General features: G+C 43.2%; 1 protein-coding gene across 1 annotated transcript in view; it reads right to left on the minus strand.

Annotated features, from left to right (window-relative positions):
- The window catches only part of CDH23 (cadherin related 23), a 1,745,895-nt gene that overhangs the window by 284,079 nt on the left and 1,444,559 nt on the right, over positions 1-17,257 (minus strand). The window lies entirely within an intron of this gene.

Raw genomic sequence — 17,257 nt, forward strand, 5'->3', positions numbered from 1 at the left:
TACAAAGTCACCCCTTCATTGCTCTGGTAGTGTGCTTGGGATCATTATCATGCTGAATGACCCGTCCACGTTTCATTTTCAATGCCCTTGCTGATGTAAGGAGGTTTGCACTCAATATCTCACGATACATGGCCCCATTCATTCTTTCATGTACACAGATGGTCCCTTTGCAGAAAAACAGCCCCAAAGCATATGAAGGTCCTGGAGTGGCCTGGCACGTTTCCAGATCTCAACCCCATAGAAAACATTTGGAGGGATTTGAAAGTCCGTGATGCCCAGTGACAGGCCCAAAACATCATTGCCCTAGAGGAGATCTGTATGGAGGAATGGGCCGTTGGAGCGCCCCCAGACGCAGGGCCATGGAGTACTCGGTACCGGGCCTCTCTGTCTCGGTCCTGGGGTTGTCACGGTGGCTAGACCCGGTCCGTGACCCTGCTAAGGGGCGTCCAATGAAAGGGGTGATGATGGTGCGTGGTGCAAGGCGCGATGAATAACGAGGACACAGGGTTGCAGTCTCTTTACCTCTTTACTGAAGGCTTCGGGATCCACAATCCAGAGCACTGCTAACAGAGCTGGCTGAGACCGGTCGGTCCGAAGGCACATCCAGAGTTCCCTTTGCAGGTGGAAATCAGTGCCTACCTTCTAGCGCCTGTGTGTTGTAGTACTTCCCTGCTGAGCACCACGGGATAGTCCTCACAACTGTTGTCTGTTTCTGATGTTCTTTCTCTCTCCGTCCCCCAGATGATATGGCTAGGACGCACCCGTATAACGGGGTAGGCCTGGAGTTATTTTATAGGGACCCTAGAGACGCCCCTCTCCCACAATTGCTTCCATTGTCTGCTTAGGTGAATTAGGTGAGACAGCCAACCTAAAGTTAACTGTCCTGCTGTTGGTTTGAAGTAATGCTTGGAGCCCAATACTTCCTCGGTGTTCCGGCCACCGGCTATGCGCCTCAGTAGGATGTTGCCACGATCTTAGGGCACAACTCCTACTGGTTCTATTCTCCTTTGTGCTGTGATCTCGTTTCTCACTTCTCCACAATAAACCTCGCTTCGTGTCCTTTCTTAAAGGGAACCTGTCACCCTGTTTTTCCATATGAGATAAAAATACCGTTAAATAGGGCCTGAGCTGTGCGTTACAATAGTGTATTTTGTGTACCCTGATTCCCCACCTATGCTGCCGAAATACGTTACCAAAGTCGCCGTTTTCGCCTGTCAATCAGGCTGGTCTGGTCAAATGGGCGTGTTGACATCGCTGTTTCTTCCCCCAGATCTTGCTTATTTTTCCGTTGGTGGCGTAGTGGTTTGCACATGCCCAACTGCCGAATCCACTGCACAGGTGAGGAAAAAGAGCGTGATCTGCGCTATTCCCCTGGTAATCGGTGGGGGCGCGTGCGCAGATGGAGATCACGGCGGCCATTTTCGCATCTCGGCTTCAGGAAAATGGCCGCCGCGATCTCCATCTGCGCACGCGCGGCATCCCACGGCCATTTTCCTGAAGCCCCAGGCAGCAGAGCGCTCCATCTGCGCATGCGCGGCCTCAGGAAGATGGCCGCCCCCACCGATCACCAGGGGAATAGCGCAGATCGCACTCATTTTCCTCACCTGTGCAGTGGATTCGGCAGTTGGGCATGCGCAAACCACTACGCCACCAACGGAAAAATAAGCAAGATCTGGGGGAAGAAACGACGATGTGACCATGCCCATTTGACCAGACCAGCCTGATTGACAGGCGAAAACGGCGACTTTGGTAACGTATTTCGGCAGCATAGGTGGGGAATCAGGGTACACAAAATACACTATTGTAACGCACAGCTCAGGCCCTATTTAACGGTATTTTTTTCTCATACGGAAAAAACGGGGTGACAGGTTCCCTTTAAGATGCCGCCGCAACGGGTGCAGGCGTGGTTCTGTAATGATCTGTCCTTTTTCGCTAGGCCTGACAGAGACCCCCCCTGAATCTTCCCAGGAACTCCCTCTCTCACAGGATGTTGCCTGGGCAAAACCCAGTCAGCTTCTTCCTAACTTCCTATCCAACCCCCAGTTTTACAAGATTGTGAGGAGTGGCCTAATACATAGAACCCTTTGCTCCCCCTGGTGGCCAGAGTGTGAAGTGTAATGTGTGACTGTGATACCTGGTCAGGTGAACTCCTTTAGTGCAATCAGACGTAACATCACTCCCCTTAGTGGCAGAGCGACATCACTGCAACGACCAGGACTCTGGGGCGCTGCACTAACATACCACCAACAGTGTGTACCAACCTTTTGAAGACTTACAGAAAACGTTTGACCTCTGTCATTGCCAGCAAAGGATATATAACAAAATATTGAGATGAACTATTGTTAATGACCAAATACTTATTTTCCACCATAATTTGCTAAATAAATCTTGCCAAATCAGACAAGGTGATTCTGTATTTGTTTTCTCAATTTTGACTCTCATAGTTGGGTCTTCCTAGTATGTCAATTACAGGCCTCTCTAATCTTTTTAAGTGGGAGAACTTACACAATTGGTGGCTGACTAAATACTTTTTTCCCCACTGTAGTATAATACGCACCCCATAGTCCTCCATACATTACAATGCACTCTGCATAGTCCTACATATTGAATAATGTACCCCATAGTCCTCCTTATAGTAAAATAGTCCTCCATATTGTATAATGCATTCCGCATAGTCCTCATATAATATATTGCACTACCCATAATCCTCTTTTTAGTATAATGCACTCCCCATAGTCCTCTATATAGTGTAATGCACTCCCATAGTCTTCCATATACTATAATACTCTCCCCATTGTCATCAATATAGCATTATGCATCTCACAGTCCTCCATATTTAATAATGCACTCAATAGTCCTCAATATAGTATAATGCATCCCATAGTCCTCTATATTGTATAATGTTCCCCATAGACCTCCATATAGTATAATGCTCCACATAATATAATACACTCCCCAGAGTCCTCAATATAGTTGTCACAAGTGTGTCAGGAGTGACTGAAAGTCGTTCTGGGTCTCGCTGCAGAAGGTCCCTGCAGTAAGCTCAAGCACCTTCTTGAATTCTGTATCTCTGTTGTGGAGAAGTATGTCTCTCCCTTTAGGACCCAGTGGTTGCCTTCACCTTTTGCTGCTGATTGGATAGCCTGGTGAGGGTTTAAATTCATTCAGTGTCTGCAGCATGCTGCTGGTGTTAGCTCTTCTTACCTCAGCCTTGTTGGAAGCTATAATAGTATGCCTCCCTGGGGACCCTTGGAAGATTGCTGGCGTGATATAAGGATGGTCTTCTTAAGCTAAGTGTTCCCTTGTTTGTCTAACCCCTTTTGTCTTTAGTTTACAGTGGGGATTGACGAGTGCTATCCTCTCCCCTTTCCTATCCAGGGCCTAGCTCTAGGGAGATACAGGGCGTAGGTTCCTGCTTGGTGATATGTGCAGAACCTATATAGGGACGTTAGGGCAGACAGGGTGATTTTAGATCTGTCAGGGGGTCTCCACTTCCCCTTCCCTAGTGCTTGGGCTCTCCCTTCCCTCTACCCATTGTTGTGCACTTATTTATCCTTCACTCAAAGTGACAATAGTATAATGCACCCCCATAGTCCTCCTTTTAGTACAATGCACTCCCCATAGTATAATGCATCCCATAGTCCTTCATATATCCATTCCCATAGTCCTAAATACACTATAATACACCCCATAGTTCTGAGTATAAAGCAGTCCCATATAGTACATACAGTATAATACACAGCCTATAGTCCTTGATGGAGAATAATGCAGCCCCTAAATAGTTGAATAGTGTAATGCAGCCTACATATAGTATAATGCAGCTCCCATAAAGCACATATACTATAATGCACCCCCCCATAGTCCTTGATAGAGTATAATGCAGGCCCCACAGGAGTATAATGCAGGCTCCACAGGAGTATTATGCAGCCCCACAGGAGTATTATGCAGGCCCACAGGAGTATTATGCAGCCCCACAGCCACAGAGGTATAATGCCGTGCCAGAGGAGTATAATGCCACCCCACAGGGGTATAATGCAGCCCCAGAGAGTTATAAAGCCACCCACAAAGTACTATGCAGCCTCATAGTCCTCCAGTATTATGGACACCACATACTCACTGATTTAAAAAAAATAAAAATAATATTCACCTATCCTCTTTCCCATGTGGCTCTGGTCTCTGCAGCGCGTCATCTCAGCAGCTCAAATGCTGACAAAACATGGTGCTTGATGAAGTGACGTCATTGTGCCCAGAGCATCAGAGGCAGAAGGGGGATGACGGGAGAGGGTGCGTCACCTGCCGCTCTCTCCTCCATTACTGTCAACTGTATCGGCATCTATGATGCTTTTACAGTTGAATGTATGCCCCCTGACTCACGGGCCCCATAGTGACCATGTAGTCTGCCTCTATTGGCAGCATGCCACTGGCTGGGTGGCCCAAGGGAAATGGGGGCCCTAGGCAAATGCGTAGTTTGCTTTCCCGTATCACTGGCCCTGAGTTATGGCACATGGAAAATGCCATAAAACACTATGTTAAAAATATGAATCTTTTCATATTGTCAACATCACATCACAAGGAAGAAAATACATTAACTTTTATTTCAGTTGATTCTGTAAAAGCTTAGATATACCAAAAGATGACATGAATTCACATAAGATTTTGTTATTGCATACAGCTAAGGGACAGACTTGGTTCTACCAGTTCTAAATCACACCTCTAAATCTCTTAACAGAACATCTCAGGGAAATTTTAACCAAAGCTCTAAAAATTTGTCAAAGTAATTTATTAACAGAAAAAGGAAGCGGTTCCAGAGTGGAATAGCAATTTTGTACGGATTATGTGGATCAGAGCATATTGATCATTGGTTGTAAGTAGTGTTGAGCATTCCGATACCGCAAGTATCGGGTATCGGCCGATACTTGCGGTATCGGAATTCCGATACCGAGATCCGATACTTTTGTGGTATCGGGAATCAGAATCGGAAGTTTCCAGTGTATGGTTCCCAGGGTCTGAAGGAGAGGAAACTCTCCTTCAGGCCCTGGGATCCATATTACTGTGTAAAATAAAGAATTAAAATAAAAAATATTGATATACTCACCTCTTCGGAGGCCCCTGGACATCACCGCTGGTAACCGGCAGCCTTCTATGCGTAAAATGAGCGCGTTCAGCACCTTCTGTGACGTCACAGCTTTTGATTGGTCGCGTGCCGCCCATGTGACCGCCACGCGACCAATCACAAGCCGTGACGTAATTCTCAGGTCCTAAATTCCTAGAATTCCTAATTCTAATTCTAGGAATTTAGGACCTGAGAATTACGTCATGGCTTGTGATTGGTTGTGTGGCGGTCACATGGGCGGCACGCGACCAATCAAAAGCTGTGACGTCACAGAAGGTGCTGAACGCACTCATTTTAAGCAAAGAAGGCTGCCGGTTACCAGCGGTGATGTCCAGGGGCCTCCGGAGAGGTGAGTATATCCATATTTATTATTTTAATTCTTTATTTTACACAGTAATATGGATCCCAGGGCCTGAAGGAGAGTTTCCTCTCCTTCAGACCCTGGGAACCATCAGGATACCGTCCGATACTTGGTGTCCCATTGACTTGCATGGGTATCGGGTATCGGAATCGGCGAGATCCGATACTTTGCCGGTATCGGCCGATACTTTCCGATACCGATACTTTCAAGTATCGGACGGTATCGCTCAACACTAGTTGTAAGTAAATGTTGCATTTTTAAAAAGTTTATATTTGAACATATATACCTATAATTACAGTACATACATGTGCTCTCTGAATAGGTTCAGTCTAGAGGCTATTATACTGTATATTATTATATATTGCATTTAAGCAATATTCATGGCAACACTTTCATTTTTAATGTTGATTCTGAACAGGGAACCCAATTCTTAGATATTTTCAGTCATCTATATGTTTATTTATGCATTTCTCCACATGGTTTATGTCTAGCTCAGAAATTCCCTACTTATTTAAATGGTAAATGGTGAATTTTTATGTATAAATTTTCTATAAAAATTATATTAGTATATTTTTTTAAATTCCTTGAAGCATATGTTTCTTCTTAATCTGAGGTTAATGTTCCTGGGTAGTTTTTTGGGTACAATGACTTAGAAATGGTGTGCACAATTTGGCTATTATGACAAGTGACCATACATTTTTAATCTCTAGTTGGCCTACCTCATGCCCTAAATTTGCCTTACAACGCCTCTTTCCATGAGACCGGTGTTCTGGTAATTCTTCACCCAAGATTGCCACCACAATGGTTTACAGAACAATTGTCAGTCACCACTAAAACATCTTTGATGCCAGTCTCGGTGGAGAATGTAGTGGGAGGAATACAGAGGCCACCAGGTAGGGTGGTTATACTTAAAGTCACTTTTAAGTGTCATGGTGGCATAGCTATGATGTTATTATTAAAAGGGTTGTCCAATAGTAAAATATTTTTATAGGCATAGGTTGATTAAAAATAGTGAACTGAGACAAACTCACTTTCTAGCGCTTTTGTAGATCCATTGCAGGATGTACTGGAGATCTATGCCATCTTCAGAAATGGTGTCTTCCCCATTCAGAAGTCACATTAGGGCAAATGCCAATTACAAGCTGCAACAGTGCTGCGACTTCCAAACCGGGCAGACATTGCTTCCAGTGCCTGCGCAGGCCTCCTGAGCAGCCCGTGTTGGGTCCACGAGGCAACTGGTGAGTATGTCTCCATTTATTATTTAAATCAATCCAAATAAAATGAATGTTGAACAATTCCTGTAACAGTGGAACAGCTACTGGAAATCGAAATGTCTTGTGTGTATAATGGCGTTTATAGGATTGGGATAAAGTCATAAAATTTGAATTGATTGATTCTAGATTTTTTTTTTTTTAGGCTAAGTTCACACTAGGCGTTTTTTTGCTGCTTTTTTATATTTTGTTTTTTGCTAATTTTCAGCTGTTTTTTACAGGACCAGCAAAGCCTATGAGATTTCAGAAATCTCATGCACACACATTGTTTTTTTTGTCATCAGTACTTTGTGCTTTGCATGTTTTTTTGGACATAGAGCATGTCACTTCTTTCAGTGTTTTTTCAGTGTTTTTAACCCATTGACTTTAATAGGTGGTGAAAAAACGCAACAAAAACGCAGGTATAATGTTTTGCTGTGTTTTTTGAGTCAACACACCTGATTCTATGGAATGGGACTTTTTTTTTAAGACTAAACTTTATCAGTATGCACAAGAAACAAATCAAACATGGCAAAACCGCAGCAAAAAATGCCACAAAAAACGCAAGAAAAAACAAGGAAAACATCCATTTTTCTGCAGCGAGATCAGGTTTTGCTGCAGAAAAAAATGCTGAAAAAATGCCTAGTGTGAACTTGCCCTTAGGACCTTGTGCAACTCATTTAAGTTCTAGATTATTTTGTTGGTTTTGAGTTTAATATTTATAATGTAATTGTAACTTATAGTATATTACAATCTTAAACTATTTGACCCATTTTCCATGCTAAAGTCTAAGGTCCTTTACACAGGCAGAGATCATGATTAGCACCATTGATTGGTCTATGTAAATATGTCCAGTGACCAAATGAACAAACCGATCTGAAGCTGATAATTACACTATGTAAATTGAGCTAAACAACTGCCAATTGACTTCCTGAATCATTGATCGTCGCTTGTTTCCAAAATCTGCTCGTGCAAAGGAACACTTATCCTGTATGTGCGCCAAGCTATATACTACGAATATATCATGTCAATTGTGCTCAGTCTTTATTGAGCAATGCATCATATACTGTCAAAGTAAAGTGTCATAACCTGCACATTTTGCAGAAACTTTCCAAGGAAACACCTGGCAGAAATGCTATGATTTGAGATTTGGCATACTCCTCTGTGGGTTTTTTTTTATCAGTAGAGACAAAACAATTCATCTAATCATTTAATAAAAAAGACCCACCAGAATGAATCATACTAAAAAACTTGTGGCAGAAGATGGGAGCTTCTTTCATAAGCAGAAGTTTGTTGGTACGCGTACTTTACATATCACACAAAGAAGGAAACACATTCATTGTAACCATAACCTCACAAACATCTGCTAGGTGGAGCCCAAAACAACCACAGTCCTGTAGTCATCTACACAAATGGTACAAAAATGAGTCAAAACAACAAATACAACCCATATTTTTGCATGTTAACAATTTTTGATTGCTGAAAAGAGTTTGAAGTAGTAAATAATTTAATAATAATAAATAATATTTTTTTAAAAACTTGAATTCACTAGCTTTGCAGCAGAATTTTCCAAAAAAAGAAATTCACTCAAAAGTACTGCAAAACCTCTAACTGCCCTGAAAAGACATGTAATCCACTTTGAACTTTTCTAAGTCTGTATCCAAACCTTTTCAAACTCGTTAATGCAAAGACAGTCTTAAGGTACCATCACACTCAGCAACTTTCCGTGACGTTGCAGCGTCCTGGATAGCGATCTCGTTGTGTTTGACATGCAGCAGTGATCTGGATCCTGCTGTGCCATCGCTGGTCGGAGCTAGAAGTCCAGAACTTTATTTGGTCGTCAGGTCGGCGTGTATCGTCATGTTTGACATCAAAAGCAACGATGTCAGCAATGTTTTACATGGAGCTAACAACCAGCGAGAACGATAAGTGAGTCACCGCTACGTCACTGGATCTCTCCTGCATCGTTCTGGAGCTGCTGTGTTTGACGTCTCTACAGCGACCTAAACAGCGACGCTCCAGTGATCGGCTCGTTGTCTATATCGCTGCAGCGTCGCTGAGTGGGACGGTACCTTTAGTAGCTAATGTGGCTACATGGGTAAACAGTGGGTAATCAGTAGTAGCCAACAGCCTGTTGAATAACACACTTCACTGTTGGACTTTTTAAACTTAGTCAGTTTAAAAAAATATTCCAAAATGATCTCATTTTGACAGCAGATGCTTGTCATGTACGTGTTTAAACACAAACACATGCATTTTATAAAGAAGAAGCTATGTTTTTTTAACAAGTGGTGTTCCAAAAAGTATCCCTTTTTGAGGAGTCAAAACAGGTTTGATATTTGCAGACTTAAAGAAGAAATGGTTTCACTTCTGTTGGCCATAAAAAAGTTTTTGAAGGATGAAAGAGGATGGAGAAGAAGCCATAGCTAATTTGAGCCATGATAACAAACTTTAGTAGCAATAATATTTGGTACCAAAAACATTTGGTAGAGTGAAAGAGCTGGGGAAACGGCCAGAATTGGCGTGGCTTTTCTGGGGCGGCTGCGGGCTGCATTTTTTCGGCTGGGGAGGGCCAATTGTCCATGGTCCTTCCCAACCTGAGAATACAAGCCCCTAGCTGTATGCTTTACTATAGCTGGTTTTTAAAAATAGTGGAGACCCCACACTGATTTTTTAATTATTTATTTAAATGTTATTTTAAAATTTATTTTTTGATAACCAGCCAAGATAAAGCAGACAGCTGAGGGCTGCAGCCCACAGCTGTCCGATTTACCTGCTCTTCTTATAAAAAATACAAGGGACCCTTTAGTCTTTTTTTTTCATACTGTGCCGGCCAATCAGTTATGCCAGTATTTGGCATGACTGTGTTGTGGCTGGAAGAGCCACACTGGAAAAGATTGCAGATTTTAACAAGCCTTCTTAATCTACCAAACTCAAACAGTAAGGCCAGGGTCACACTAGAGAGAATGACGGACGTATGAAAGGCGCAAAAACAACGCATTGCACTCGGACCAATGTTTCTCAATGGGGCAGCTCCCATTAGCCGTATATTTCTTGACCATATTTTACAGTCTGAGAAACTCGCAGCATGCAGCGATTGTCAGCGTATTCCGAGAAAAATACGCCAATGCAAGTCTATGGGGGCGAGAAAAATATGGATTACACACGGACCATGTGTGTGACTTGCGAGAAATATGCAAGACTTTTCCAGGTGACAGGAAATGGGCCAAGCCATTATCAGCAAGCTTAGATATGCTAATTAGCTCAAAATCTGCTCTAGACAACACGGAAGAATGCCTCCAAGGAGCACCATGTCTACATTCATAAATGTAGAGATGCTGATCGTTTTGGTACAAAACAGGCCAGAACTTTGGGACGAGAGGGATGCACATTACTCCAACTGGGCCAGAAAAGAGGAGGCATGGAGGAGGATCTATGGGCTACTTTTTGGAGATTATGCGGACTGTCCACGTGAGGGACAACAACAAATTAGTAAGTTCAGTCATGTTTTTAAAATCATATTAACTGCACAAAAGAACACTATCCCCTTAAATCTTATTATGTTGTTTTTTATCCCATTATGAGTAATATAGATAATGTTTAGAAATTACACCTTACTAGGCCACACGACTATGTAAAATGTCAATAAACTTGTTGATCCAATGTGTGCAATGTCCTTATACATTATTATTGTCTGTCATTGCAGTGGAAGATGTTATGAGATGCTGGTGCAGCATCCGTGACCAATACAGGCGGGAACGTCAGCAGTGGGGATGCAGCACCGACCAAGCACAAATACATATATTTTGACTGCCTGGCATGTCTGGCTCCCAGTATGGATCTCAGACCGTAAGTACATACATCACACCACATTACACATATGCTTTATAGGGTCATATGTCTAAATTTTTTATTGTAAAATTAAATTTCCTAACAGAACTCAGTCCAACCTCACTGAGAGGGAGACAGGGTCGGATTCTGAGGCCATTATTGATCCATCGTGGAAGGTGAAGAGGTGGCTGGCCCATCTTCTCAGCCTTCCAGCTGAATCACCCAAGCTCCACCTGCACCTTGATGAACCAGGCAACAGCAGCAGCCCTACTTTTCTTCTGGGGGCCTCCCCCCAGCCTGCTATCATATCCCGCTGGAGCGGCCCCCAGATGCAGGACGGCAGGGTACTCAATACCGGGTCTATCGGTTCTGAGGATGTCACGGTGGCTTGACCCGGTCCGTGGTCCTGCTAAGGGGCGCCCAATAAAAAGTGTAGGTGGTGGTGTAGGTTGCAGTAAATAACGAGTACACAGGGTTGCAGTCTCTTTACCTCTTTACTGAAGGCTTCGGCATCCACAATCCAGAGCACTGTTAACTGGGCTGGCTGAGACAGGCCGGTCCGAAGGCACATCCAGAGTTGCCTTTGCAGGTGGAAATCAGTGCCTACCTACTAGCACCTGGGTGTTGTAGTACTTCCCTGCTGAGCACCACAGGATAGTCCTCACAACTGTCGTGTATGTTTCTGTTCTTTCTCTCCGTCCCCCAGATGATATGGATAGGACGCACCCATATGACGGGGTATGCCTGGAGTTATTTTATAGGGACCCTAGAGACGTCCCTCTCCCACAATTGCCTCCGTTGTCTTCATTAGGTGATTTAGGTGAGGCAGCCAACCTAAAATTAACTGCCCTGCCATTGGTTTGAAGTAATGCGTGGAGCCCAATACTTCCTCGGCGTTCCGGCCACCGGCTACACGCCTCAGTAGGATGTTGCCGATCTCGGGGCACGACTCCTACTGGTTCTATCACCTTTGTGCTGTGATCTCGTTTCTCACTTCTCCACAATATACCTCGCTTCGTGTCCTTTCTTAAGATGCCGCCGCAATAAAGTGCAGGCGCGGCTCCGTAACGATCTGTCCTTTTCGCTAGGCCTCTGCCAGGATCCCACCCCTGACAGGGACCCCCCTGAATCTTCCCAAGCAACCCCTTCTCTCACAAGGTGTTACCTGGGCAAAACCCAGTCAGCTTCTGTCTAACTTCCTATCCAGCCCCCAGTTTTATCAGATTGTGAGGAGTGGCCTAATACATAGAACCCTTTGCTCCCCCTGATGGCCAGAGTGTGCAGTGTAATGTGTGACTGTGATACCTGGTCAGGTGAACTCCTTTAGTGCCATCAGACGTACCATCACTCCCCTTAGTGGCGGAGCGTCAGTACTGCAACGACCAGGACTCTGGGGCGCTGCACCGCCGTGGGCAACAAAGGTGAGAGATCCCTGCCTCTGATACAAGGAGGCATGTTGACACGGGGGTGCTGAATTACCTGTCCAGGGCTGCCAAGGATGAGAGTGAGGAGGCATATTCCCGCAGTCTGGCCGAGGACCTCCGTCCCCTACCCCGTGAGGTGAGGCTACATGTGCAAGGATCTATTCAGATGCTCATTGATGCATGCACACCCCCCAATACCCCTAATGGGGTATTTGAGTTATTGGAGAAGTGGCAGCTGTCACCCCGTAACCTGCTCCGAGTTAACCCCAACCCAGAAGTGCATGGGCAATATGGATCTGACGCACCTCTTCCACGGGTGCCTGCACCTCAACCCATTCCCCAAAAAAATCAAACTTGGGCACATCAGGCCCAAATGGCATCCTATAACCCACCTGCCCAATATGGCCACTTGTCCAGACCCAGTGTTGGAGGCTGGTCCCAACCTGGCTTTGGACGACATGGCCATATTGGGGGTATGAGTCACGTGACTTCCAGAATCCCCAGGATTATAATGTTAATTATCCCTATGGACACTTTGCCGCTTACCAATCTGATTCTGCCCACAACATACATCATGGCCAAGATTTTGCACCCACACAGGGTGAAGGCCAAGTTGGACACCAAAGCCTTCAAGAAAGAGAGGCTGGACTCCTGCCATCACCTCCACCAACGTTCCAAAATTTATAATGTATTTTGGTATTTGATTTTGCTATAGCAAATTAATCTTTGTTTCACTGTTATGTTTTACAACATTTGAAAAAGGGTATGGACAAATTTCTATGGCTACAAAAGCCATATGACTAAAATATGGTTTAAAAAAAAAAAAAGTTTCTTTTGGCTTTATAAAAAAACATTTATAACATAAAGAAAATGAACACACACAACAACTTAAATGGAAAAAAGTATATTTATATACACAAACATTTTAAACCTACAACATACTGTAGATACAGCATGTTCTTGCCAGGGTGTAACACCCTGAGGTGTCACAAAATAATTAGTGAAAATATCACGTACTTTCAGTCCGGAAAGCAGACGGCGCTGAGGGATCAAAAGTGGTCTAGGCCTACCCACATTGCCCTAAAAACACCTTCAGCACCATCAGATGAGGAGCATTCATGAAGTCGGGTGAAGTTATGTAGGACCACACATGCTTTGATGACCTCATTTACATTAGCTTCACTCAGCTAAAATGGCAGACTGGAGGAACCACCATTTGGTACAAAGAATGCCAAAGGCGCACTCCACCAGTCGCCGTGCGCATGATAGGCGCAAGTTAAAGAATTTACGCCAGTGGTCCAGGTTTCAACAAGGATATGGCCTCATTACATGCCTGGTTAATTGAAAGGCCTCATCTGCAACAAGGACATAAAGCACAGAATCTTGATTGGAGCCTGGAAGGTGACGAGGTGGTGGTAGGTCCAACTGGTTAATGCGCAGCCGCCAACCCATAATGGAAGAATTGAAGACTCTAGAGTCTCCAGTTCTCCCATAGGCCCCAATGTCTACAATTATAAACTTGTAGTGACTGTCAACCAGAGCCAACAACACTACAGAAAAATATTGTTTATAATTATAGAATTGGGACCCTGAGTTCGGCGGCTTATTCACACGGATGTGCTTCCCATCAAGGGCTCCAATACAAATGGGAAATTGGCAGTGCTCCTCAAATCCCCAAGCAATCAGCAACCAGTCTTCCATCTTTGGCTCAGGCATGACCACTTGATGAAGTCGTGACCAGATTACTGAAAAGGTAGACCGGACTATGCCTGAGATTGTAGACTTCCCAATCAAAAATTCATGATGGAGTGCTGCATAGGATAGACCAGTTGTAAGGAAGCTAAAAGAAAACAAATGTTTACAAAAATAACATTAAAAATGGTTCAAGGTTTGAAACAATTCATATAGAACACAAGTACTGTGTGGAACTAACAAGCCAGGCTATCAAAACCTTAAAAAATTAACACTGGCTATGTGAATTTAACATAAATAACATATTCTTATTACTAAGAGTAGAGATTTGAGATATATTAAGAATAAAGGAACCAAAACTGGTAAGCAGAACTAGATAAGACATTTAGAGACACATCATCAACATAGAGTATGATGAGGAGGAGGAATACATACCGTAATGTAAATATAAGACGCTCCTCAGCAGATATACATTTGCACATCCTGGTGTCCTGATAGGTGATCCCAGGGCGCACTGTCTCCAACAAAAGATCAAAGGTGGCAAGGCTCATGCAACAATATTGAGAAAACTTGTCTGGATGTGTCCGCAGAGATGCATAGAGACGGTGGAAATGGCCTTTAGTGAGGTGTTGCCTCAAAAGCGGATGGACCCACATTAGTCTCCTCTTCCTCGGATCCACTATCACTAGGCCAAAGCGGCGTGACAAAAGCCAGTTGTATAGAACACGCTCAGTTGGGGTGAACCTAAGTCTATCTGACATGTTGTCAACAAAACACCAATACACCAACACAAGCACAGCAACAAAATGGCTAGATTGGAGGCTGCCACCTGTTGTAGAGGTAATAAATAGGGTTGCTGATGATAATTTTAATTATTTTCAGGCCTCAAAACCGTTAAATGTCATTTTGCAAAGTTGCGAGAAAAAAACTCTATACGGATGACATACGGAGGATTACATGTGCACAATGCACAGCCACACCTTGCCAACGGATGACATAAGGATCATTGTTCAGGGAACATTTCTGCGTATTATGACAGTAAAATACAGTTCGTATTTTTATACGTTGTGTGTGAAGCCGGCGTAACACAGACTTCTGTGAGTAGTCTCTATTCAGGGTCTGTGTACGGACCCTGAACTTGACCATTTGGGTTTGCCCATCACTATTATTTACATATTCACCAAAAATGTAATACAAACAAAAACAGAACATGAAAGCAAATGTTAATTTACAGCCAAGCGATGGAACCAACATTTCCCAAATTTAGACACATTCAGGAAAAAAAACGGAATATAAGAAATATAAATTTATGGCCTAAACAGCTCTAAATTTAACATAGAGGTAAATTAAGCGCTTCTAAAGGTTTTAGGCCAGGTTTCAGATCTCTCAAAGCTAACATCCTTGAGATATTTGCCAGAAAAAAAATGGAACACCAAAGAACATATATACAGTAATAATAATTTTATTTATATGGCGCCAACATATTCCGCAGCGCTTTGTATATGCAGTATTTAAAGCCAAACGACTGGACCAATCTGGCACAAATTTGCCACTTAGGTATATTAGGCACTTTGAAAGGTCTTACACTTGGATTCATCTCTTTATGAGTAGCAAACAAGGTTTATAACTGTTTATACACAGTTAAATAAAATAGCATATACAAAGCAGGGTAATTTTACTAAAATATATAAATATATATACTGTATATATGGCACTAAGGTGCGAATCTGTACAAAGAAATTCTTGGAACATTGTATATATATTTTGCTATAGTCTAAGATGGTCCTTGTATGTAAAATTTGCTATTCAAATTTTTACAGAAACTAGTTTGTAGGTTTGTGAGCCAGGTTTTCTTTTCTTTCACAGATGTTAGACTTACAAAATCCTTTTATATACAACTCCCTTGCTCTCATCCAGATAGAATGTAAATAAGAAAACATGTTTTTTACATAACCGTGATAAACATCCCTCCACATTACCATCCCCTTAGACCGATCAATAAGCCTGTTGAATTTCATGTTGTTCACTAACATTTAATTATCAGAATTACGTACATTAAAAACAAAAATGCAAGTTCTTCACAGCAGCCCTGTGTAAGGCCGGCGTCACACTCGGCGTAAGACAATACGGTCCGTATTTTACGGCCGTAATACGGCCGTAATACGGAGAAATGTTCCCAAAATAGTGATCCGTAGGCAGGGTGTGTCAGCGTATTTTGCGCATGGCATCCTCCGTATGTAATCCGTATGGCATCCGTACTGCGATATTTTCTCGCAGGCTTGCAAAACCGACATCTAATGGATTTATGTGCTCAAATGTTCGGGAAAACATATATACAGTATATATATATATATATATATATATATATATATATATATATATGTCATTGAGACACATATATATATATATAGTCTGTATTTATATTTACTACAGCGCGATATCTGTGAAAAGCCGGTAATTCAATTGCCGGCTTTTCAATTCTCCTTCACAAACCCGACAGGATATGAGACATGGTTTACATACAGTAAACCATGTCATATCCCCCTTTTTTTTGCATATTCCACACTACTAATGTTAGTAGTGTGTATGCAAAATTTCAGCGCTGTAGCTGCTAAAATAAAGGGTTAAATGGCGGAAAAAATTGGCGTGGGCTCCCGCGCAATTTTCTCCGCCAGAGTGGTAAAGCCAGTGACTGAGGGCAGATATTAATAGCCAGGAGAGGGTCCATGGTTATTGGCCCCCCCGTGGCTAAAAACATCTGCCCCCAGCCACCCCAGAAAAGGCACATCTGGAAGATGCGCCTATTCTGGCACTTGGCCACTCTCTTCCCATTCCCGTGTAGCGGTGGGATATGGGGTAATGAAGGGTTAATGCCACCTTGCTATTGTAAGGTGACATTAAGCCAGATTAATAATGAAGAGGCGTCAATTATGACACCTATCCATTATTAATCCAATTGTAAGAAAGGGTTAAAAAACACACACACACATGATTTAAAAGCATTTTAATGAAATAAACACAGCGGTTGTTTTAATATTTTATTGCTCTCTCAATCCATTTGCAGACCCTCGCTTGGCAAAACAATAAACGCACAAGATACATACCCTCTGTTGAACCGTCACGTCCCACGAGGTAATCCATCTGAAGGGGTTAAAATAATTTACAAGCAGGAGCCCTGCAAATGCAGCTGTGCTCGTGCTTGTAATTCCCCGGCGAATGAAGGAAATGTAGGTCATTGACCTACATTTCCTTCAGTCGCGGTGATGCGCCCCCTGGTGGATGTCCTCATATGACCTGGAGCGTGGGAAAAAGTTCCCAGGCTGCAGTTCATGAGAACATCCAGCAGGGGCGCATCACCGCGACTGAATGTAAGTATAGATCACTCTGCTTTCCTTTCAGCACCCGGGGATTACAGGCACGAGCGAGTGGTTTAGCGCAGCTCATGCCTGTAATATTAGTTAACCCCTTCAGATGGATTACCTCGTGGGACGTGATAGGACATCAGAAGGTATGTATATTGTGTGTTTATTATTTTGCCAAGCGAGGGTGTTGCTGATGGATTGAGAGAGCAATAAATTATTAAAAC

This window comes from Ranitomeya variabilis, chromosome 4 (genome assembly GCF_051348905.1).
Source record: "Ranitomeya variabilis isolate aRanVar5 chromosome 4, aRanVar5.hap1, whole genome shotgun sequence".
NCBI lineage: Eukaryota > Metazoa > Chordata > Amphibia > Anura > Dendrobatidae > Ranitomeya > Ranitomeya variabilis.